Below are 25,943 nucleotides of genomic sequence, written 5' to 3'. Positions count from 1 at the left end.
TCATTTAGCTACAATATAGCAGGTCAGCAACTGGAAGCAGTTAATACCATAAATTTTCTGGGAGTACGCATTAGGAGTGATTTAAAATGGAATGATCATATGAAGTTGATCGTCGGTAAAGCAGATGCCAGACTGCGATTCATTGGAAGAATCCTAAGGAAATGCAATCCCAAAACAAAGGAAGTAGGTTACAGTACACTTGTTCGCCCACTGCTTGAATACTGCTCAGCAGTGTGGGATCCGTACCAGATAGGGTTGATAGAAGAGATGGAGAAGATCCAACGGAGAGCAGCGCGCTTCGTTACAGGATCATTTAGTAATCGCGAAAGCGTTACGGAGATGATAGATAAACTCAAGTGGAATACTCTGCAGAAGAGACGCTCAGTAGCTCGGTACGGGATTTTGTTGAAGTTTCGAGGACATACCTTCACCGAGGAGTCAAGAGTATATTGCTCCCTCCTACATATATCTCGCGAAGAGACCATGTGGATAAAATCAGAGAGATTAGAGCCCACACAGAGGCATACCGACAATCCTTCCTTCCACAAACAATACGAGACTGGAATAGAAGGGAGAACCGATAGAGGTACTCAAGGTACCCTCCGCCACACACCGTCAAGTGGCTTGCGGAGAATGGATGTAGATGTAGATGTAAGGACATTGCTTCACTGTATATGTACATTTACATTTACACACCGTCAGGCGGCTTGCGGAGAATGGATGTAGATGTAGATACAAGGACATTGCTTCACTGTATATGTACATTTAGGTAGAAGTCTGTTGACATTACATTGTATTTATCTGTGTTTCACTGTGAAACTTATAAGCTCTGGGAAAAAGCCAAAGGAACTGTTTTTTGCATCGACTAGCAACGATAACAGCAGTGCTTGTGCGTTGTAAAATCTTTGCGTAGGGGGTTGTTGCGCAGAGCGGACGGAGACAGCGAGAGACGGGTTCCAGCGCTTGTAGTGTGCGGAAGTGTGGTGTTAACACTCTCGCAGTAGAGAGTACCAATTTCGGCGGCATGACGTACGCGCGCCGACCAGATGTCTAGAGGAGGAGTACGGACAGTTGACGGGCGGAAGAGGCTGTATTAACTACGATCGCCCGTTCCTATAATTAGCCGTGGCTCCACGATATGGTCGGCCGGAGTGGCCGAGCGGTTCTGGGAGCTACAGTCTGGAACCGCGCGACCGCTACGGTCGCGGGTTCGAATCCTGCCTCGGGCATGGATGTGTGTGATGTCCTTAAGTTAGTTAGGTTTAAGTAGTTCTAAGTTCTAGGGGACTGATGACCTCAGCAGTTGTGTCCCATAATGCTAAGAGCCATTTGAACCATTTTCCACAATATGCTATCAACAACAGCAGCAGTTCCATGAACACAGTTTCGTCGTTGGCTCGGAGTGTCGTCGTATGCACAGCAGTGAAACAAGACTGGTCATTGGTAGAAAGTATTATCGGCTAACGCAGCAGCACAACTGATCGCGATTTGGTTGGTAAAATGTATTTAAATAATGATGAGTTAAATTCAGGGCGGTTGTGTTCTCATTGTCCCCAGACATTGTTACCAAGCAGGGTCCTTGCTCCTTTTTTTTCTATATGCTAACCGAATGTCATAAGAAACCAATTGAATAGTTGCAGCCAGTTTATTAATGAATAATTTCACTTTTAAGAATTTTAGCCTCAGTCTACTTTCAATTAACTTTTGTACAAGATGACTAAAGTAAAGCAATTTCATTTTTCAAGTTTTGAGAATCAATCACTGGAAAAAAAACAAATCTAAAGAAATGCACAAATTAAGAGTGCAGTTTTATTTATTTTACATATAGCTAGGAGCACATGGCTGTTGAATCAGTAATTCAAGAACAGTCTTAATCGCATTTATTATTGTTATAATAACGCCAACCCGTTTCAACCCGACGTAGGGGTCATCTTCTGGGCGTTTACACCAGTGGTCGACTGCTGGTGGTGTCACTCCTGTTATGTAGACAGGATGGCTCAAATGGCTCTGAGCACTATGCGACTTAACCTCTGAGGTCGTCAGTCGACTAGAGCTTATAACTAATTAAAGCTAACTAACCTAAGGACATCACACACATCGATGCCCGAGGCAGGATTCGAACGTGCGACCGTAGCGGTCGCTCGGTTCCAGACTGCAGCACCTAGAACCGCTCGGCTACTCCGGCCGGCTGTAGACAGGAGTGACACCACCAGCAGTCGACCCGGAAGATGACCCCTACGTCGGGCTGAAACCGGTTGGCGGCATTATAACAATAATAAATGCGATTAAGACTGTTCTTGAATTATTGATTAATCATACTAATCACTGCTTCTCTCCACAACCACGTTGTCCAAAAAACATGGCTGATTGGTTTGGTACGTATTCTAGTGTTTAATTCTGTTCAAGTCAGTAAAAAAGGCGCAGTTGTTCAGATAATAATATGAAATACAAGTTGCAAAATAAGTAACGGCAAAGTAAAAAGTGCTTGCCTTTTTTCTAAATTTCTTTGATGACGTTATGCTGAGGTCCCTGAAAGTTCAGTACTAACATACAGTTTAATTGCATATTTTCAAATCATTACTCGGTTGCCTTTTTCAAAGTTTAATGCCAAACATAACGTAAGAGTGAGTTCTCAGTTTTCTTTATCATTACATACTCACTTAAAATTAGTGAAAAAAAAAGAAAAAAAGAACGTGGCATCCTTTAGTTGCCACGTCAGTGTTTAATGATACGTGTATTCCTCTCCCATCATCCTGTACAGGATTTTTTATGTAAATTGCCGTAGCGGGCTGCCGCCCGTAAATTAAATTCGGTTTAAATAATTTTATTTTTAGTATACTTTCCACCAGAAGGGTCGTTTGTACACTTTCCTCCTACTTATCGGTATCATTTCTGCGGGAAAGATGTAGTTGTTGTGGTCTTCAGTCCTGAGACTGGTTTGATGCAACTCTCCACGCTACCCTACCCTGCGCAAGCTTTTTCATCTGCCAGTACTTACTGCTACCTACATCCTTCTGAATCTGCCATGTGTATCCATCTCTTTTTTTACCCTCCACGCTGCCCTCCAATGCTAAATTTGTGATCCCTTTATGCCTCAGAACATGTCCTATTAACCGGCCCCTTCTTCTAGTCAAGTTGTGCCACAAACTCCTCCTCTCCCCAATTCTATTCAATACTTCATCATTAGTTATGTGATGTACCCATCTAATCTTCAGCATTCTTCTGTAGCACCACATTTCGAAAGCTTCTATTCTCTTCTTGTCCAAACTATTTATCGTGCATGTTTCACTTCCATACATCGCTACACTCCATACAAATGCTTTCAGAAACGACTTACTGACATTTAAATCTATACCCAATGATAACAAATTTCTCTTCTTCAGAAACGCTTTCCTTGCCATTGACAGTCTACATTTTATATCCTCTCTACTTCGACCATCATGAGTTATTTTGCTCCCCAAATAGCAAAACTCCTTTACTACTTTAAGTGTCTCATTTCCTAATCTAATTCCCTCAGCATCATCCGACTTAATTCGACTACATTCCATTATCCTCGTTTTGCTTTTGTTGATGTTCATCTTATATCCTCCATTCAAGCCACTGTCCATTCCGTTCAACTGTTCTTCCAAGTCCTTTGCTGTCTCTGACAGAATTACAGTGTCACCGGCGAACCTCGAAGTTTTTATTTCTTCTCCATAGATTTTAATACCTACTCCGAACTTTTCTTTTGTTTCCTTTACTGCTTGCTCAATATACAGATTGAATACCTCCGGGGAGAGGCTACAACCCTGTCTCACTCCCTTCCCAACCACTGCTTCCCTTTCATGCCCCTCGACTCTTATAACTGCCATCTGGTTTCTGTACAAATTGTAAATAGCCTTTCGCTCCCTGTATTTTACCCCTACCACCTTCAGAATTCGAAAGAGAGTATTCCAGTTAACATTGTCAAAAGCTTTCTCTAAGTCTACAAATGCTAGAAACGTAGGTTTGCCTTTCCTTAATCTTTCTTCTAAGATAAGTCGTAGGGTCAGTATTGCCTCACGTGTTCCAACATTTCTACTGAATCCAAACTGATGTTGCCCGAGGTCGGCTTCTACCAGTTTTTCCATTCGTCTTTTCTTTGGAGTGACCCTCGTATTGTTTCCACGTTTTCCGCGGTTTCGTGTTTCTACCGGCGACGTGAGGCCGTCTCGCCCATTTTCCGGCGTTCGCGAGGTGACGGTCTTCGCAGCAGCGTATAAGTGGGTCAAGGTGGTCAGATTTCCGAACGCCGCGTGGTGGGGAATGAAGCGACCAGAAGCGCAGCTTGTGGGAATTAGTCGGCGGGCCGCGGCCCCAGTGATGAGGGCAGCGCCTGCGGCCGCATTGTGGAGCGCGCACCTTTGTGCCGCCTCACGTGCACGCGAGGCGGAAACCGCCGCCTCCACAAAAAACACCTCGCGTCGCGCCGCCTCAGTTCGCGGCAGCTCTGCCGCCTCCCGCCACCGGGGCACGCTCCGTACTCGCCTATCAACGCGGACGTACAGACCCCTCACACCATCAACATCTTTACCGAGCCCTTGCAACCTCCCTCTTACTCTTCGGCCTATCCTGCTTGCCATATAAAACATGAATCGCGTGTATGCCTAATGGATATTTTCTAATTGTATAAGGCTGAGGATATAAGATGAACATCAACAAAAACAAAACGAGGATAATAGAATGTAGTCGAATTAAATCGGGTGATGCTGAGGGAATTAGATTAAGAAATGAGACACTTAAAGTAGTAAAGGAGTTTTGCTATTTGGGGAGCAAAATAACTCATGATGGTCGAAGTAGAGAGGATATAAAATGTAGACTGGCAATGGCAAGGAAAGCGTTTCTGAAGAAGAGAAATTTGTTAACATCGAGTACAGATTTAAGTGTTAGGAAGTCGTTTCTGAAAGTATTTGTACGGAGTGTAGCCACGTATGGAAGTGAAACATGCACGATAAATAGTTTGGACAAGAAGAGAATAGAAGCTTTCGAAATGTGGTGCTACAGAAGAATGCTGAAGATTAGATGTGTACATCACATACCTAATGAGGAGGTATTGAATAGAATTGGGGAGAAGAGAAGTTTGTGGCACAACTTGACTAGAAGAAGGGATCGGTTGGTAGGACATGTTCTGAGGCATCAAGGGATCACCAATTTAGTACTGGAGGGCAGCGTGGAGGGTCAAAATCGTAGAGGGAGACCAAGAGATGAATACACTAGGCAGATTCAGAAGGATGTAGGCTGCAGTAGGTACTGGGAGATGAAGAAGCTTACACAGGATAGAGTAGCATGGAGAGCTGCATCAAACCAGTCTCAAGACTGAAGACCACAACAACAACAACTCCAAACGAAATGTACACTATTTTTTTTAATCCGTCTTTTATTCTACATGTTTGAAAGTTTTACAGTGTGTCGATACATACTTCAGGAACAATGCTTTCATTTCTCCACATGATTTCCATCCCTCTCAACTGCCTTACGCCATCTTTGAACCAGCGCCTTTATACCCTCCCAGTAAAATTCTGGACCAACCTGTTGGAGCCACTGTTTGGCAGCATGCACAAGGGAGTCATCATCTTGAATGGCCGACATTTGCCACACCGGAAATTTGCCACGCCGGACATTTGCCACACCTGCCCCTTCGCCAGGTAGCTTGTGTAGCGATCCCTCAGGTAAGGGACGCCGCCCTTCCTCGTACTTCTTTTGTCCGCTTTCAAACCGCCGTCTACACATCTGACTCGATACAACCAGTAGGTAAGGGACCTTCTTCTTCGACATCCTGGCAAAACACAGAGCTTCTTGAAACTTCCTGGCAGATTAAAACTGTGTACCCGATCGAGACTCGAACTCGGGACCTTTGCCTTTCGCGGGCAGGCTGTGGCTAAGCCATGTCTCCGCAGTATCCTTTCTTTCAGGACTGCTAGTTCTGCAAGGTTCACAGGAGAGCTTCTGTAAAGTTTGGAAGGGAGGAGACGAGATACTGGCAGAAGTAAAGCTGTGAGGACCCGGCGTGAGTCGTGCTTCGGTAGCTCAGATGGTGCCGGCACGGTAGCTCAGCGTGTTCGGTCAGAGGGTTAGCTGCCGTCTGTAATAAAAAAAACTGAGTTAATCGATCAACAACGAACTTAAATGGATGTCTTACGACGTCCGCCCCCAGAAGATGCAACGAACTAAAGCGAACAAAATGAGAAAAAAAAGATGGTAGAGCACTTGCCCGCAAAAGGCAAAGGTCCCGAGTTCGAGTCTCGGTCGGACACACAGTTTTAATCTGCCAGGAAGTTTCATATCAGCGCACACTCCGCTGCAGAGGGAAAATCTCATAACAGAGCTTCTTTTCCGAAATCGAAATATTTATAACTTTTGGGAAACGAAAGCAATACCGACGATTATGTCAGTATATAATTAGTTCTGCCAAGTATAAATATAGATCCCACTGTCTGTACGGTAGCTTCCTTTCACGCCTACTGATCACGATAGAAACAGTCCATCGGCAGGGGAGCAACAAGAAAGGAAGGTTGTAAAGAGAATGCGACTGTATGCTAATCATTTCTTTTTGATCACTGCATTTGTGCCTACTTTAATTACTACAACTGCATGCCCAAAAGACAATAAGGAAAGAAGAAGTGGGAATGTGAATAGTTGAAAAGAAGAACGTCATACTCCATGTTAATGTACTCTCTAAAATCCGATATCCCTTGCGGCGAAACATTAGTTAATAAAGTGTAGCGGTACAATGTTCAAAACATGACTGAAAATACGTTCACTAAATAGAGATAAGAACATCTATGATTGACATGTCATCTAAAGCCGACGTACAATTTTAAAATGTTAGAAATAAGGAAATGAAGTAACACAGAATGCTATGCTTGTAACGTACGTTGTTGTTCTACATTATTTAGCTCTGGTATGTACAGAGTCACAGAGAAAGCATCCTAGGTTTTGGAAGGAAAGGCCGTAATTGTAATGATCTGCGCTACAACGGAAACAAGAAGCACAACTTAAGGAAAAATAATTTAATGTGTGTTTCAGCTCACAAGTGACATTGCAGCAGATAGTTCCTGTGACTTAGTATAGGCAGAGGTTATATTCGACAACCGGAATAAATTAGTAAGTGGCTCCTTTTACCGACCCTTGGTCTGAGATGAAACAGTTACTGAACAGTTCAAAGAAAACTTGAGTCTCATCACAAATAGGTACTCTACTCATACAATTATAGTTGGCAGTGACTCCAATCTACCTTCCGTATGTTGACAAAAATACATTTGCAGACCCTATTGTAGATAGAAAACAACTTCCGTAATTGTTCTAAATGCTTTTTTTTAAAATTATTTTGAACAATTAGTTCACGATGCCATCCAAATTGTAAGTGGTCACGGAAACACACTTGACCTCTTAGCCACAAATAATCCTGATCATCACGACGGATACTGGGATTAGTGAACACACAGTCGAGCGAGGCTCAATTCCGTAACAAAGAAATTCACCAAAACTAAACGCGAAATATATCTATTTATAAAAGCAGCTAAAAATTCGCTTGACGTCTTTCTAAGAGACAGTCTCCAATACTTCCAAACTACGTAAGTGAAGACCATATGTGGCTTCAGTTCAAAATAATAGTATCAACAGCACTCGAGAGATTCATACCAAATAAATTAATAAGAGACGGAACTGATCCCCCATGATACACAGAACACGACAGAAAGCTGCTGCAGGAGCACCGAAAAAGGCACGTATAATTTAGACACACATAAAAACTCCAAGATTGTCGAAGTTTTCCTGAGGCTCGACATTTGGTGCGGATTTCAATGCGAGATGCATTTAATAGTTTCCACAACGAAAGTCTCTTTAGAAATGTGGCGGAAAATCCAAAGAGATTCTGGTCCTATGTTAAGTAAACCTGCGGAAAGGCTCAGTAAGTACCTTTACTGTGCGACAGCGATGAGGAGGAGGAGGGGGAGACAAGGGTCCCAACCCTTCGGAGCAGGTAAAATCGTGGCAAATGTCCGGCGTGGCAGATGTCCGGCGTGTGACAAATGTCCACATACCCATCATCTTCAAACCTTGTTCCACGAAGAGACTCTTTCAGTTTCCCAAAGGGATGATAGTCACATGGAGCCAGGTCAGGACTGCAAGGTGGGTGTTTCAGTGTTGTCCATCCGAGTTTTGTGATAGCTTCCATGGTTTTTTGACTGACACGTGGCCGTGAATTGTCGTGCAACAGCAAAACATCCTGCTTTTGCCCATATGGTCGAACACGACTCAGTCGAGCTCGACGTTTCTTCAGTGTCGTCACATATGCGTCAGAATTTATGATGGTTCCACTTGGCATGACGTCCACAAGCAAGAGTCCTTCGGAATCGAAAAACGCCGTAGCCATAACTTTTCCAGCAGAAGGTGATCTTTTTTTTGGGTGAATTTGCATGATGCCACTCCATTGATTGCCTCTTTGTCACTGTTGAAAAATGATGGAGCCATGTTTCATCACCTGTCGCAGTCCTTCCAAGAAACTCATCTCCACCATTCTCGCACTGTTCCAAAAGTTCGCTGCATACCGTTTTGCTTGTTTCTTTGTAAGCCACTGTCAACATCCTGGGAATCCACCTGGCAGAAACATTTTTTAACGGCAATACTTTCAGTATTCTGCAAACACTTCCTTCCCGTATCCCAATGTAGCGCGACAATTCGTTCACTGTGATGCGTCTGTCAGCAGTCACCAATTCGTTAAATCTCTGCACATTGTCTGGAGTGTGTGCAGTACGAGGCCTGCCGCTTCGAGGACATTCCTCAATATTCCCGTGCCCGCTTTCATCACGTAACCTGCTTGCCCACCGACTAACTGTACTGCGATCGACAGCAGCATCTCCATACACCTTTTTCAACCTCTTGTGGATGTTTCCCACTGTCTCGTTTTCACAGCACAGGAATTCTATGACAGCACGTTGCTTCTCACGAACGTCAAGTGTAGCAGCCTTGTTGAAGACATACTGTGACGGCGCCACTCACGGGAACAGGTTGAACTAAGTTTGAAAACAAGCCGGAAGAATGTATCTATACACTGTAAAACTTTCACACATGCAGAATGAAAACTGTATTTTTACAAAAATAGTGTGCATTTCTTTTGGAGTGACCGTCGTACTAATTATGTGTTGAGTTAGTATGACGAGCCAAATCTGTTGAATCCAAACTCACATCGGGAAAGTAACCTTTCGCAGGGGCTACTACGCATGTGACCTTCTCACGCCGACTTATAAACTTTCCACTGATTCCCTCTCATCCTTACTGCATGTCTGATTCCACACCCCACATGACATCTTATGCTGCGCGTTGGTGGTAGGTACTTGTGTATCAGTGTCACTTCCCGTCTGTCGTGAACCTGCGTCTGACCTGGAATCTAATTTTACCTACATGGTCTTTCCGCGAGATATACGTAAGAGGAAGTAAATATTGGTTGATTGTCTTAGCAACGTATACTCACAGAATTTTATGAGTAAACCATATAGTCATGCACAAAATCTATGTTGCATCTCTGTGACTTAATCGAATTTACTAAACGGATCTGTGACGAGACGTCCTGTTCTTCCTTAGATCTTCTCCACTTCCTCTGTCAGCCGTCCTGGAGGACTAAGCTTTACGAGAGTTTATAGTGTTTCACACCAACCCATCCCTTCCACTAACAAACGGAAATTAATGGAAGTGATACCATACTGTGGCCCTGGATGCATCTGACTCGATCCTATCTGCAGGACTGAATCAAATAGATATATACATTAATCTAAGCTAATAATAGCTATCTAGGTGAACAAGAAAGGCGGTACCACAAACAATGGCAAGACGGCAGATTCGCTCCTTAATTGTGGTATATAGTGCACACAAGATTTACACAGCAACAGAAAACAAATATTCGCTACTGTAATCGGGAAGAGAGAGTGCAGTAGCATTCAGTATCAGATTCACGTGTTATAAAACAATAATTAATATGACACTTGTAAAACTTTGTTCAATGTATCCCCTATAGCGCTGAGACAAGCGAAAGAGAGAAAGAGATATGCTAGCAATGAGAAGCTACTGTGTAGCATGATGGCGTGTTTCCTAGCCTGTAGGCCATAGCATTTCGCAGCTCTGTGCCAACGGCAATAGGCGGGTGTCCACGAGGTCCTTTCTGATGGACGCCGTATGTTGACTGCTTCAGGAGTGACCACGATGGGGGTCCCATTTAAAAACTCGGTCCAGCAAAGTTGTCAGACTAGGCACTATTTTCTATTACAATCCTAAACAACTATTCCTACAAAAAGCTATGTGTGCCTCAGCAGCGATTTCTGAGGTGCCGGCCGGAGTGGCGGAGCGGTTCTAGGCGCTACAGTCTAGAACCGCGTAATCGCTACGGTGGCAGGTTCGAATCCTGCCTCGGGCGTGGATGTGTGTGACGTCCTTAGGTTACTTAGATTTAAGTAGTTCTCTCAAAAATGAGATCGACAGGAAGTGCAAAATGGCTAAGCAGGGATGGATAGAGGACAAATGTAAGGATGTAGAGGCTTATCTCACTAGGGGTAAGATAGACACTGCCTACAGGAAAATTAAAGAGACCTTTGGAGATAAGAAAACCACTTGTATGAACATCAGGAGCTCAGATGGAAACCCAGTTCTAAGCAAAGAAGGGAAAGCAGAAAGGTGGAAGGAGTATATAGAGGGTCTATACAAGGGCGATGTACTTGAGGACAATATTATGGAAATGGAAGAGGATGTAGATGAAGATGAAATGGGAGATACGATACTGCGTGAAGAGTTTGACAGAGCACTGAAAGACCTGAGTCGAAACAAGGCCCCCGGAGTAGACAACATTCCATTGGAACTACTGACGGCCGTGGGAGAGCCAGTCCTGAGAAAACTCTACCATCTGGTGAGCAAGATGTATGAAACAGGCGAAAAACCCTCAGACTTCAAGAAGAATATAATAATTCCAATCCCAAAGAAAGCAGGTGTCGACAGATGTGAAAATTACCGAACTATCAGTTTAATAAGTCACTGCTGCGAAATACTAACACGAATTCTTTACAGACGAATGGAAAAGCTAGTAGAAGCCGACCACGGAGAAGATCAGTTTGGGTTCCGTAGAAATACTGGAACACGTGAGGCAATACTGACCTTACGACTTATCTTAGAAGAAAGATTAAGGAAAAGCAAACCTACGTTTCTAGCATTTGTAGACTTAGAGAAAGCTTCTGATAATGTTGACTGGAATACTCTCTTTCAAATTCTGAAGGTGGCAGGGGTAAAATACAGGGAGCGAAAGGCTATTTACAATTTGTACAGAAACCAGATGGCAGTTATAAGAGTCGAGGGACATGAAAGGGAAGCAGTTGTTGGGAAGGGAGTAAGACAGGGTTGTAGCCTCTCCCCGATATCATTCAATCTGTATATTGAGCAAGCAGTAAAGGAAACAAAAGAAAAATTCGGAGTAGGTATTAAAAAGCCTTGGGGAAGAAATAAAAACTTTGAGGTTCGCCGATGACGTTGTAATTCTGTCAGAGACAGCAAAGGACTTGGAATAGCAGTTTGTTAACATCGAGTATAGATTTAAGTGTCAAGAAGTCATTTCTGAAAGTATTTGTATGGAGTGTAGCCATGTATGGAAGTGAAACATGGACGATAAATAGTTTGGACAAGAAGAGAATAGAAGCTTTCGAAATGTGGTGCTACAGAAGAATGCTGAAGATTAGATGGGTAGATCACATAACTAATGAGGAAGTATTGAATAGAATTGGGGAGAAGGGAAGTTTGTAGCACAACTTGACCAAAAGAAGAGATCGGTTGGTAGGACGTGTTCTGAGGCATCAAGGGATCACCAATTTAGTATTGGAGGTCAGCGTGGAGGGTAAAAATCGTAGAGGGAGACCAAGGGATGAATACACTAAGCAGATTCAGAAGGATGTAGGTTGCAGTAAGTACTGGGAGATGAAGAAGCTTGCACAGGATAGAGTAGCATGGAGAGCTGCATCAAACCAGTCTCAGGACTGAAGACCACAACAACAACAAGTTCTTGGGGACTGATGACCTCAGCAGTTAAGTCCCATAGTGCTCAGAGCCATTTGAACCATTTCTGAGGTAACTCTCCAGATTTGTTAAGTTGCCATAACCTGGTTTGTCCTAACCGCCAACTATGCTGTGACGGGCCGATTATATCCGGTCATGAATGCATGAAGGTGGAGGTGAATTGCAGCAGTGCTAGTTGTAGGAAAGCGCAGGCGTTATGCTTTACATTGTAAGGTTTACAAAGTACGATAGGCATTAAATAAATAAGGCAACACACTTTTTTCTCGGTCAGATCCGGCTGAAAAATTTCGGAATTTGTTGTGAGATATCGTCGAATATTCTTTCAACCGCTATAGCTTCATGAAGTTCCGCTAGGTGGCAGCCATACATATAACTTTCACAATAGCGACTCCAATGGAGGTGCATTCCAAGTGGAGAGTCGTCATTGAGTTTCCTTTGGTAAAAAGTCAGAACATGGCATATTTCCATATGTGCTTGAGGAAAATCTACGAAGACCTGGCGCTCAACAAAAGCACGTTGAGCCGTTGACCTAGGAGTCTGTCATCATCGCCACAATGTCGCGCGAAACATGTCCTGTTTCCTATGTGCCGGCCGGCCATACACAGCTGTAACTACTGCAGTGTTGTAAAGTGCGGACATTCTCACAAAAAACGCACTTCTTCTTCCCCATGACTGCGCAAGGCTTCACACAAATCACCGCACACGCCAAGAGCTCACAGAAGTTGAACGGACTGTTCTTTCTCATCCACCTTACAACCTGGACCTCGCACTTTCCGACTTCCATCTGTCTGACCCAGTGAAGGATTCTCTCCGCGGGAAGCAGCACTTGGAAGATGGGGAGATTTCCGTTGTGTCCGACTTCGGACACTGAGGTGGCTAGTAATACACTTACGTTGTAAGGTGGCCATAATTTCGCACCTTACAACCACTCATCCACACACTTTGCCGTGATCTACAAACACAACTAGGTATCATGTGATAGGCCGTACATCGTATATATGAATATACAGGGTTATTACAAATGATTGAAGCGATTTCACAGCTCTACAATAACTTTAGTATTTGAGATATTTTCACAAAGCTTTGCACACAAATACAAAAACGCAAAAAGTTTTTTTAGGCATTCACAAATGTTCGATATGTGCCCCTTTAGTGATTCGGCAGACATCAAGCCGATAATCAAGTTCCTCGCACACTCGGCGCAGCATGTCCCCATCAATGAGTTCGAAAGCATCATTGATGCGAGCTCGCAGTTATGGCACGTTTCTTGGTAGAGGAGGTTTAAACACTGAATCTTTCACATAACCCCACAGAAAGAAATCGCATGGGGTTAAGTCGGGAGAGCGTGGAGGCCATGACATGAATTGCTGATCATGATCTCCGCCACGACCGATCCATCGGTTTTCCAATCTCCTGTTTAAGAAATGCCGAACATCATGATGGAAGTGCGGTGGAGCACCATCCTGTTGAAAGATGAAGTCGGCGCTGTCGGTCTCCAGGTGTGGCATGAGCCAATTTTCCAGCAAGTCCAGATACACGTGTCCTGTAACTTTTTTTCGCAGAAGAAAAAGGGGCCGTAAACTTTAAACCGTGAGATTGCACAAAACACGTTAACTTTTGGTGAATTGCGAATTTGCTGCACGAATGCGTGAGGATTCTCTACCGCCCAGATTCGAACATTGTGTCTGTTTACTTCACCATTAAGAAATATGTTGCTTCATCACTGAAAACAAGTTTCGCCCTGAACGCATCCTCTTCCATGAGCTGTTGCAACCGCGCCGAAAATTCGAAGCGTTTGACTTTGTCATCGGGTGTCAGGGCTTGTAGCAATTGTAAACGGTAAGGCTTCTGCTTTAGCCTTTTCCGTAAGATTTTCCAAACCGTCGGCAGTGGTACGTTTAGCTCCCTGCTTGCTTTATTCGTCGACTTCCGCGGGCTACGCGTGAAACTTGCCCGCACGCGTTCAACCGTTTCTTCGCTCACTGCAGGCCGACCCGTTGATTTCCCCTTACAGAGGCATCCAGAAGCTTTAAACTGCGCATACCATCGCCGAATGGAGTTAGCAGTTGGTGGATCTTTGTTGATCTTCGTCCTGAAGTGTCGTTGCACTGTTATGACTGACTGATGTGAGTGCATTTCAAGCACGACATACGCTTTCTTGGCTCCTGTCTCCATTTTGTCTCACTGCGCTCTCGAGCGCTCTGGCGGCAGAAACCTGAAGTGCGGCTTCAGCCGAACAAAACTTTATGAGTTTTTCTACGTATCGTGACCATATGTCAATGAATGGAGCTACAGTGAATATATGAAATCGCTTCAATCATTTGTACTAGCCCTGTATAAAGGAGACTGACTTTGTCACATACGCCTTGTAAATGATTCTTAACGCTTATTGCATGAAAGATGAGGGAGTGTCTTCATTATCAGAACGGGGTAATGAATGATTGCCTATACTAGTAGAGGTTGGAAGGACAGTGGAAATGAAACGGCAGGCGGAACTCGGCCCCTGGATGGAAGGCCGACACGTGGGTGTTGATCCTGCTTCAAAACGGGAAGTAGTAAGATGGACGTTGGGACACCTGAGCGCTGGAGCACAATAGAGTCGGGACCGGCCAGTTGGGTAGCCGGACGGGATGGATTATGCTTCGGAAACTACGAAAATCTGGGACGCAGCTGAGAGGAACGAGAAAGCGTCACCTTGGAAATCATGCAGACTGGATTATTTCCGCAGATTTTTACTCAGAAGCGTACCATTGTATGAGTATAGGTATTTCCTCGCAAACTTTCCGCGCTGAACGTCAAAAGACTAAAATATGGTTGGTCAGCGTTCGGAAGAATCTGTAGAGAGGGAGAATATTCCGTGGTTTCGGGATTATGATTCGTTTTCGGGATTACGATGGTGGGGAGCCGAGCCATGCTGGGAAGCCAGCGGTGGAGAGACGTGGTCTTCCGTTGTGAGATCCCGTGTGAGACGGTCACTCGATATCAGCTTTGTTGGTACAGACGGACTTGCTGTCTTTGCTCTCAGGAGAGCTTATAGTTAGAACAGTTAGGCACTGTACTGTTGCGAACCTATACGATTCTCTACTTCACCTCCAGGTTGGAAGTCGTCGTTGAATACGCAGCGTTCAGTAATTGTACCTATACTTACATTGAGACATTATCTGAACTCCGTCCATGTGGCTGGGAGTTCGCGTTTCTCGTCTGTAGAACACAGAGAGGGGAAGACAGTATTAGAGTATATTAGTCAGAGGACCGCCTTCTGCCGTCCTAGTGTTTGAAGGAGTTTATTTGTGGCTGGAGTGCTTCCATCGTCGCAGACGAGTACGAGAACCATCACTTCGACGCACCGGACGCAGTACATACGGTGATATCGCAAATTGCTTCGGCTTAATAGGGCTATAAAAGCTAAACAGCTGTGATCACGTTAGTTTATTTCCACTGAGGTTCCACTCCACCGTAGATCATATTTGAAAGTAGTGTCTTCTAGTGTTTGGTACGTAGTCAGTCATTTCGCGTTATTGATATTAGATCGTGCAGTCATAATAAAGGGCAGAGTTGGGCAATTAATTAATAATTTTAGTTAGGAAATGTAGACAATTGTATTTAAAGGGTTGATTTTAATCTAAAATAAATATATATTGAACGACAACGTTTATCATTTAGTAGTATTAGTTGCGTTCATCATTCGTTTTTGTTTATAATGTAATTTATAGAATTAAGAGATCCTAAGACCTGCTTCAGGGGGTAGTCAGACAGGGCAAAATCATCGTTTAACGATTATTATTTTCCGTTGCGCACATTAATTTTACACCCGCCTGGAGTAGCATCTTCGAACGATCAGAAAAAAAACAGAACATCTTGAACATCTAGGTATAGGACGTTCTTATTTACAGAAAATTAGTACGTTGTGCAGAAATGATTAGCATTTGAACCTTGTCGGCCCGCGGTTTCAAGGACTACATCGATATCGCGGCGCAGCACCATCTACCGGTAAACAGTGCATGGAGATCTCGTTGTCACTGTAAACAGAAGTAATGGATCAATATGACTTGAGCAGACGTGCAGAATGCCCGGCAGATGTATGCGTGAACCGTTACTGTCAAATCAGTGAGTTTGAAAGAGGGCGCATTATTGGCATGAGAGAATGTGATGTATCTATCCGGGAAACTGGTGCTAGTGTGGAACAAAACGTTTCGACGGCGCAACTGGTGTGTCCAGAATGGTTCACGGAAGGCCGTAGAGCCCGACGAGATTGGTCAGCTCGCTTCACCCAGACCACCCCCAGAGGAGACCGACACCTCATCCGGATTGCATTGCAGTACAGATCTGCGTCCTCCACGGCTCTGGTGAAAAAGTGCAACAGTGTAACAAATCGTACATTATCAGAGGTCCACTGCCATTTATTACGGCATGGTTTACGTGTGTGTCGTCCACTTCTCCACCTATCTTTGAAGAATGTGCAGAAACATGCTAGACGCCAATGGTGTTTGAATGACGTCACTGGGGACAGGAATGGCATCAGATAGTGTCTTCGGATGAATCCAGGTTCTGTCTGTTTGAAAATGATGGCCACATTTTGGTTCGCTACAGACAGGGAAAGCGGCATCACAGTGACAGCATTCGCACAAGACATAAAACGCCAACAAAAGGCCTTATGCTGTGAGATTCTATTGACTATAACCAGAAATCACAGTTCGTGCGTGTTCAGGGCACTGTAACCAGTGTGAGCTATGCGACCCTTAGCCTTGCTCTTTCTGCACAACACTCCAGACGCCATTTTTCGCAAATCAATGCACGGCCACATGTTGCTACACGAACACGTTCCTTCTTGGTGTCATAAGAAGTTTGCCTTTTGCCCTGGCCCACCAGATCAGCAGACTCGAAAATGTGTGAGGTACGATTAAAAGACGGACGCAGGGTTGTGACCCAATGCCATCCACCATAAACGAACTTTGGAACCAGGTGAATGCTGCATGGATGGCTATCTCACAGGATGCCATTCGTACCTTATACTTGTCAATGGCATAACGCAAGGAACAAGTTATTAGGACCCTGTGCCTACTAGGCAACGGGAAACATGTTGAACCGAGGTGGCTGAAACACTTATCATTTCTGCAGAACACACTAATGTACATGTCCTATGAATAAGAACGTCCTGTCTCTAGTCGTTCAAAGTGTTCCACGTTTTCTGAACGTGAGTGTAATTCAATTAATTAGAACACTCTGAATAAGTAATACTTTATTAATTACAACAAAACCTATCTTTGCTCTCCAAGCTCGGCTGTAACTGTGAAACTGCAAACGTGAACTCTCGGTTCCGAGCACACTAAATGAGCCACGATTCCTCAGTAGCGAATTGATACAAGTTCAGAATGGCTGTACTGTAGCTTTACTACTATCACCAGAAAAATCAAGTTCATAGACACTTATTGACACAGTTCTGAGAGCGTTTGCGCGTAGGCACAGTTCACATGAGAAGGAAGTCCCTCCATTCCCCGACGGTTTACACTGGCTGTGTCACTGCGAGTGGGCAAAGAAACGAGGGTACTCCGACAGGAGCTTCGTGGAAGACTTGAACTTGAACAGAATTGCCCTCCTGGCTTCTGGCGACACTACTTCCAAGTCGGAGGCGTGGCGGAGACACCTAGCCACTACGGGAGGCACGGCTTCTTCAAATGGTTCAAATGGTTCAAATGGCTCTGAGCACTATGGGACTTAACATCTGAGGTCATCAGTCCCCTAGACTTAGAACTACTTAAACCTAACTAACCTAAGGACATCACACACATCCATGCCCGAGGCAGGATTCCAACCTGCGACCGTAGCGGTCGTGCGGTCCCAGACTGAAGCGCCTAGAACCGCTCGGCCACACCGGCCGGCCACGGCTTCTTCCTAGCACCTCATTTGCACCTCGTGATACCACTTTGCTGTGCAGAATCTCTGTGGTAGTCGATACTTCTTGCGCCAATTTCGATACTGGACGACACCGCAATTAAGTGATGCAACAAGATTTTGACTCCGACGTCAACCAGTAGACCGCAACATAGCTAGCTCTTTATTCCCATGAAGTAATGAGTGCTGTCGACAAGGGATCTCAGATCGATTGCATATTCCTGGATTTCCAGAAGGCTTTTGATACCGTTCCTCACAAGCGACTATTATTCAAATTGCGTGCATATGGAGTATCGTCTCAGTTGTGTGACTGGATTCGTGATTTCCTCTCAGAGAGGTCACAGTTCGTAGTGATAGACGGTAAATTATCGAGTAGATCAGAACTGATATCTGGAGTTCCGCAAGGAGTGTCGTAGGCCCTCTGCTGTTCCTGATTTACATAAATGATCTAGGTGATAATCTGAGCAGCCACCTTAGATTGTTTGCATATGACGCTGTAATTTACCGTCTAGTAAAATCATCAGACGATCAATTCGAATTATAAAATGATCTAGAGAGAATTCCTGTATGGTGCGAATAGTGGCAATTGGCACTAAACAAAGAAAAGTGCGAGGTCATCCACATTGATACTACAATAACTCTGATAAATTTTGGGTATACGATAAATCGCACAAATCTAAGGGCTGTCAATTCGACTAAATACCTAGGAATTACAATTACGACCAAGTTAAATTGGAAAGACCACATAGATAATATTCTGGGGAAGGCGAAACAAAGACTGGGCTTTGTTGGCAGGACACTTAGAAGGTGCTACAAACCCACTAAAGAGACAGCCTACATTATACTTGTCCATCCCCTGCTGGAATATTGCTGCGCGGTATGGGATCCTTACCAGGTAGGATTGACGGAGAATATCGAAAAAGTGCAAAGAAGGGCAGTTCGTTTCGTGTTATCGCGCAATAGGGCTGAGAGTGTCACTGATATGATAAGCGAGTTGGGATGGCAGTCAGTGAAACAAAGGCGGTTTTCTTTGCGGCGAGATCTATTTACGAAATTTCCATCGCCAACTTTCTCTTCCGAGTGAGAAAATATTTTGTTGACACCCACCTACATAGGGAGAAATGATCATCATAATTAAATATGAGAAATCAGAGCTCGAACGGATAGATTTAGGTATTCCTTTTCACCACGCGCCATTCAAGAGTGGAATGGTAGAGAAGTAGTATGAAAATGTTTCGATGAATCCTCTGCCAGGTACTTAAGTGTGAATTGCAGAGTAACCATGTAGATGTAGATGTAGATACCATGTTGGCATACAGGACCGCCAGTAAGCTTCCACAAGGCCTTCGCATTCAATGGAGATTATATTGAAAAATAGGATTTGGTAGCCGAAAGTATGGGGAATGATATTGAAAGACGTATACATTGCCGACGATGGGCGAGGCATGACAGAATCTCTGAGCAGAGAGTAGTTTATCGTTAGTTGTTGCTAGTCTGCGCTTGTCTGCGCGAGTCGACAGTAGTGGTAGTCGACAGTAGTCGTCAGTCCGTGCTAGTCCGTGCTAGTCGGCGGGAGTCGGCATGCGTTGGCTGTGTGCCATGCTCGGGACTCTGGTCAGGACTCTGGAGGATGAGTATTGTTGTAGAAGGTAAAGAAGCCGCCTTGCGCATATTTAATAATGTATGTTAATTGTAATTTAATTTGTTCAAAGAAATGCCCCAATAATAAATTTTATAATATAAAGCAACTCTTTTAAAGAAAAGCATTCATTTCAATTTAAAGAATATTTCAAATGCATGATCATTCCTTCCAATAATAACAAAAAAAATATACGCCAGCATTGCACGAAGCTGTGTCGAAAAATTCCAACTTAAAGAGCAGATATAATTGCGGTTTTTATTGAGGTAAGAATTTTTGCTTTTTTTATTCAGAATACAGGGCCGAAGGCCAGCGCTGCTGCCCTCAAAAAATTTATCAGGTTACTAAACTTTTTTACTATTTTTGGTGTTTAGGAATTGTTCTATTTCGAACTTGACATTAAATGTGGGAATATTAAGTGTGAATGCATTCTTTGCACAGAGACTATAAATGGGAGCCAATTTTGTTCAGAGGTTGTAAGTAGGCTGTTTATGTTTTCTTATTGGCAACGTTACGTAGCGCTCTGTATGAAAATCACTGGCTGTGCTGTGTGCAGTCTGTGGCCAGTTTGCATTGTTGTCTGCCATTGTAGTGTTGGGCAGATGGATGTGAACAGCGCGTAGCGTTGAACAGTTGGAGGTGAGCCGCCAGCAGTGGTGGATGTGGGGAGAGAAATGGCGGAGTTTTGAAATTTGTAAAAATGGATGTCATGAACTGCTGTATATATTATGACTTTTGATGACTATTAAGGTAAATACATTGTTTGTTCTCTATCAAAATCTTTCATTTGCTAACTATGCCTATCAGTAGTTAGTGCCTTCCGTAGTTTGAATCTTTTATTTAGCTGGCAGTAGTGGTGCTCGCTGTATTGCAGTAGTTCGAGTAACCAAGATTTTTGTGACGTAAGTGATGTGTGAAACGTATAGGTTAATGTTAGTCAGGGCCATTCATTTGTAGGGATTTTTGAAAGGCAGATAGCGTTGCGCTAAAAATATTGTGTGTCACTTTAGTGAATGTTTGAGTACGTTCAGTTTTGCTCAGCTGTTTGAAAAGCAAATAGTGTAAGAGGTTTATCAGCACAGTAATTCAGAAATTGTTCTAAGGGGATGTTTCAAGGTTACATTAAAATCAATTTTGTTCAGAGGTTACAATATTTAATAATTCATTTAATTTAATAATTGTATTGGGAGGTTACACTTGGCTCATTTACATTTTCATTGACATATTCTTTGTGGGGAGGTTACAATATGTTGTATTGGAATCCTGAACAAAACCAACCTGCTTTCAGAAAAAAAAAAAAATTGTGTGGCAGTGCGTCAGAACAGTTGACAAAACAGTATCCACACTTGCAGCCACCAAAAGTGTTTAGTCTACACACTGAAAGTTAAGGCAAAGTCCAAACAAGCGAGCTGGAAAACGTATAAATACCCCGCCATTTTATACTAAACTGACTTTTTTTAGTATTGCAGCAACTCTATCACCACCGGGCTGCGTTGCTTAGCTGTCATCGGGAATGCTGTTCGTGAAACACACTTGGACCCTGCATCAGGGAAGTCTGCCCTGGGATCACAGGACCTCGACCAAATGCCACAGTGACACATCACGGGCCCCAGGAAGCTGCTCGCCGGCGACCATCGGCACGTGGTCTGTGGTTCGCTGCCATCACGTCACCAGCCTTCCACCTTGATGGACAATACGGGATGGATGAGCCCCGACTCCTGATCGTAGCCAGCAGAGGCCGCCCAGGGCTGGAGCAGCTGAAGACTGAATCAGCCGCGTCTTGGGCCACTGCTCACCCGATATTGCCCACTGGCAGCATTTCAGGGCGACGACAGGCAGGAGGCGTCTGAATGTCGCTGCCAAGCTGCCGCCTCTTGTACTGAGCTACGGTGGGGTTCCGTAATAAGGCATTTAGGATTATACGGTATTGCACCCACCCATCCCATCTCCACCAGCCAACTTACACTGTGCTCTTAATGTCCTTCTAACAACCGAGGAACTTCTCTGATGGTCACCGCCAGCCTGGTGACCACCCATTTTACAGTCTGAGAGATGTTGCCTTAAAATTAACCTGGCCCAAAATTTCATCTGACCAGAGGGAATAATGTCAAGTAATTTGTGTCTCCCTCTCGTGTCCAGGACACAAGGAAAATTGGGAGGCAAGTTTTTTTATTGCAATTGATAACTTAATACTTTCTTTCTTTTGCTACTGCCTTTATCCCACATTGTGCACTGGGTCGGCAGGGTGAAGTACGGATATGGCTGGTTGATGTTTAAGGGGTGGCCGGATGCCCTTCGTGCCGACACCCCATACTCCCCAGGAGGGAATTTATTTACCCCAGCTGTCTGCGTCCAGTGTAAATCGTGAAATAGTGGGAATGTTTTTCAAATGTCTGCGAGTCGTGTAACTGAGGCGAGACGTGAGGACCAGTCCGGTATTCACCTACCAGGATGTACAAAACCGCCTGAAAACCACATCCAGGCTGACCGGCACATCGGCCCTCGTCGTTAATCCGCCGGGTGGATTCGATCCGGGGCCGGCGCACCTACCCGAGTCCAGGAAGCAGCGCGTTAGCGCTCTCGAAAAAAAAAAATGGGTCTGAGCACTATGCGACTTAACTTCTGAGGTCATCAGTCGTCTAGAACTAAGAACTAATTAAATCTAACTGACCTAAGGACATCACACACATCCATGCCCGAGGCAGGATTCGAACCTGCGACCGTAGCGGTCTCGCGGTTCCAGACTGTAGCGCCTAGAACCGCTCGGCCACCCCGGCCGGCTTACTTATTCCGATCATCACTAAACTGACACACAATATTTTTAGCGCAACGCAATCTGACTTTCAAAAATCTCTACAAAAGAATGGCCCTGACTAACAATAACCTATACCTTACATGAATCACTTACCTCACAAAAATCTTCGTTACTCGAACTACTGCAATACAGCGAGCGCCAATACAGCAAGCTAAATAAAAGATTCTAACTACTGAAGGCACTAACTACTGATAGGCATAGTTAGCAAATGAAAGATTTTGATAGAGAACAAAGAATGTATTTACCTTAATAATGTTCCAGAGGCATCATATATATATCAGTTCATGATATCCAGTATTACAAATTTACTCTTTCTGATGGACACATGTCCAGATCGTCCGCTCTCAAAATTCTGCCATCTCTCCCCACATCCACCACTGCTGGCGGCTCACCTCCAACTGTGCAACGCAAGGCTCTGTTCACATCCAACTGCCCACCACTGCAATGGCGAATATTCCAACAATGCTAACCAGCCACAGACTGCACACAGCACAGCCAGTGATTTTCATACAGAGCGCTAGGTGACGTTACCAACATAAAAACCTAAACAGCCTACTTACAACATACTGTGTTCGTTCCACATTCAGTAGAGGCTCTCCTGCGACGCTGTAGAGCTAGTACCTCCAAGGAACGAGTATACAGAAAGAGATTGTGACTTCCCGTTGCTACTCATGTTGCTACAACATGAACCCTAAAATGCTGTCAGATTCGAGTTGACACACAGCGTTAAATTTGTACAGCTACGTGTTTTCTCCGCAAGCCACCTCAAGATGTATTGCTGGGGCTACTTCTAGTACCACTATCAGTTCCCTTCTTTCCTATTGCTGGCACGAATGGCGTGCAAGGAGATCGACTGTAGGAAAGTGTCCATGTGGATTGTAATTTCTCTGATTTCACCGTCATGGTCATTTCACTACACATAACTGGGAAGGAAAATCTATGATTTTTAATTTTTTTAAATCAATTATTTACAGTTGCTTTTTCTATCATTAATGTATTTCATAATACGTTTCCTTAGTTATATTATCGTACAACCAGCGTATTTGGGATTTTAGGCAAACAGATTCAGTCAGAGTAAATTTTAGTGACAACCTGCCCAACTTTGTGTTGGTTGTATTGAGAATACAATATTCAAACAGAGTTTTTAGTAAAGCATTGATGCATATTTAAGACCTATTTACACAATAAAGTAATAATTTGTGTAGTTTAGTCACCTTCCAGTGCAGTCACAATCTTCACAAAGTCATTTTGGCCTTGAAGTACGTAACTCCTAAGTTCTATTAACTGGAATAATTTTACTTGCTTTACTGCGAGCAACGGTTCTGTCTGGTCTCTGTATTGAAGCAACATCAGTTTCGTCCCTTCCAAATTTCTGAGGTTAAAAATTACGTCTTTAGAGAATTGCTTCGATGTTTGTTCACATGAACGGAGAAGACTGCGCTAAGCTGATCATCTCTGGTTTTCGTGATGAAAGAGTTGAGTGTCTTTCTAAAAAACTGCCGAACCAGTTATTTCCAGCTCATCCATTACCTTGCCAAGATTTAGGACATTTAATAGATTTCTCCACACAAAAATTAAAATCCAGTCTTTATTTCTTTTGAAATTTAACCTCAGCAAACACTCCTTGCTTGAAGAATGTATTTCTTTAATTTCTTGTCTTCGTCATTACAAAATTTCCTATTTTTAAAAAGAAACCAATGGTGCTGGAAGGGCTACCTTGTGTTCTCCGTTAATTTCATCTCGGGAAGTTAGCTTAAATATCTTACTATACTCCTTCACGAACCATGGACTTTGCCGTTGGTGGGAAGACTTGAATGCTTCAGCGGCCCTTCCAGTAATTGCAGGGGCAACAGTGTAGACTATTGACTGATCTGCTTTGGAACATCAACCAAAACGGCCTTGCAGTTCTGGTATTGCTAACGGCTGAAAGCTAGGGGAAACTACAGCCGTAATTTTTCCCGAGGGTATGAAGCTGTACTGTATGGTCAAATGATAACGAAATCCTCTTTGGTAAAATATTCTGGAGGTAAGATAGTCCACTATTCGGGTCTCTGGCTTGAGACTACCGAGGAGGATGTCGTCATGAGGAGAAACAAAATTGGCACTCTAGGGATCGGGGCGTGAAATGTTAGATCACTTAATCGGGCAGGTAGGTTAGAAAATTTAAAAAGGGAAAGGAATAGGCTGAAGTTAGATATAACAGTAATTAGTTGAGTACTAATAGGACTTTTGGTCAGGTGGATACAGAGTTATAAATACAAAATCATATAGGAGTAATGCAGGAGTAAATTCAATGCTGAATTAAAAAAATAAGTACGCGGATAAGCCACTACGATCAGCATAGTAAAAGCGTTATTGTAGCCATGATAGGTACGAAGCCCACACCCACAACAACGCTATACGTTTATTTGTCAATCAGCTTCGCAGATGATGAAGGGACTGAAAAAATGTGTGATGAAATAAAAGAAATTATTCAGATAGTCAAGGGAGACGAAAATTTAATAGTGGTGGTGGATTGGAATTCGATGTTAGATGAATATGAACTTGAGGGAAAGCAGTGAAAGAGGAAGCCACCTGGTAGACGTTTTGCACAGAACACAATTTAATCATCACTGCTACTTGGTTTAAAAGTAATTAAAGAAGATTGTACACATGGGAGAAACCTGGGGACACCCCAAGATTTTAGATTGATTATATAATGAAAGACAGTGATTTCAGAACAATATTTTAAATTATAAGACATTTCGAAGGGCAGGTGTGGACTTCGAACACAATTAATTGGTTTTGAACTGTGGATTAAATCTACACTACTGGCCATTAAAATTGCTACACCGCGAAGATGACGTGATACAGACGCGAGCCGGCCGGAGTGGCCGAGCGGTTCTAGGCGCTACAGTCTGGAACGGCGTGACCGTTACGGTCGCAGGTTCGAATCCTGCTTCGGGCATGGATGTGTGTGATGTCCTTAGGTTAGTTAGGTTTAAGTAGTTCTAAGTTCTAGGGGACTGATGACCTCAGAAGTTAAGTCCCATAGTGCTCAGAGCCATACAGACACGAAATTTAACCGACAGGAAGAAGATGCTGTGATATGCAAATGATTAGCTTTTCAGAGCATTCACACAAGGTTGGCGCCGGTGGCGACACATACAACGTGCTGACATGTGGGAAGTTTACAAGCGATTTATCATACACAAACAGTAGTTGACCGGCGTTGTCTGGTCAAACGTTGTTGTGACGTCTCCTGTAAGGAGGAGAAATGCGTACCATCACGTTTCCGACTTTGATAAAGGTCGGATTGTAGCCTATCGCGATTGCAAATTATCGTATCGCCACATCGCTGCTCGCGTTGGTAGAGATGCAGTGACTGTTAGCAGAATATGGAATCGGTGGGTTCAGGAGGGTAATACGGAACGCCGTGCTGGATCCCAACGGCCTCGTATGACTAGCAGTCGAGATGACAAGCATCTTATCCGCTTGGCTGTAACGGATCGTCCAGCCACGTCTCGATCCCTGAGTCAACAGATGGGGACG

This window comes from Schistocerca cancellata, chromosome 2 (assembly GCF_023864275.1).
Source record: "Schistocerca cancellata isolate TAMUIC-IGC-003103 chromosome 2, iqSchCanc2.1, whole genome shotgun sequence".
NCBI lineage: Eukaryota > Metazoa > Arthropoda > Insecta > Orthoptera > Acrididae > Schistocerca > Schistocerca cancellata.
This window is presented reverse-complemented; position numbering follows the sequence as displayed.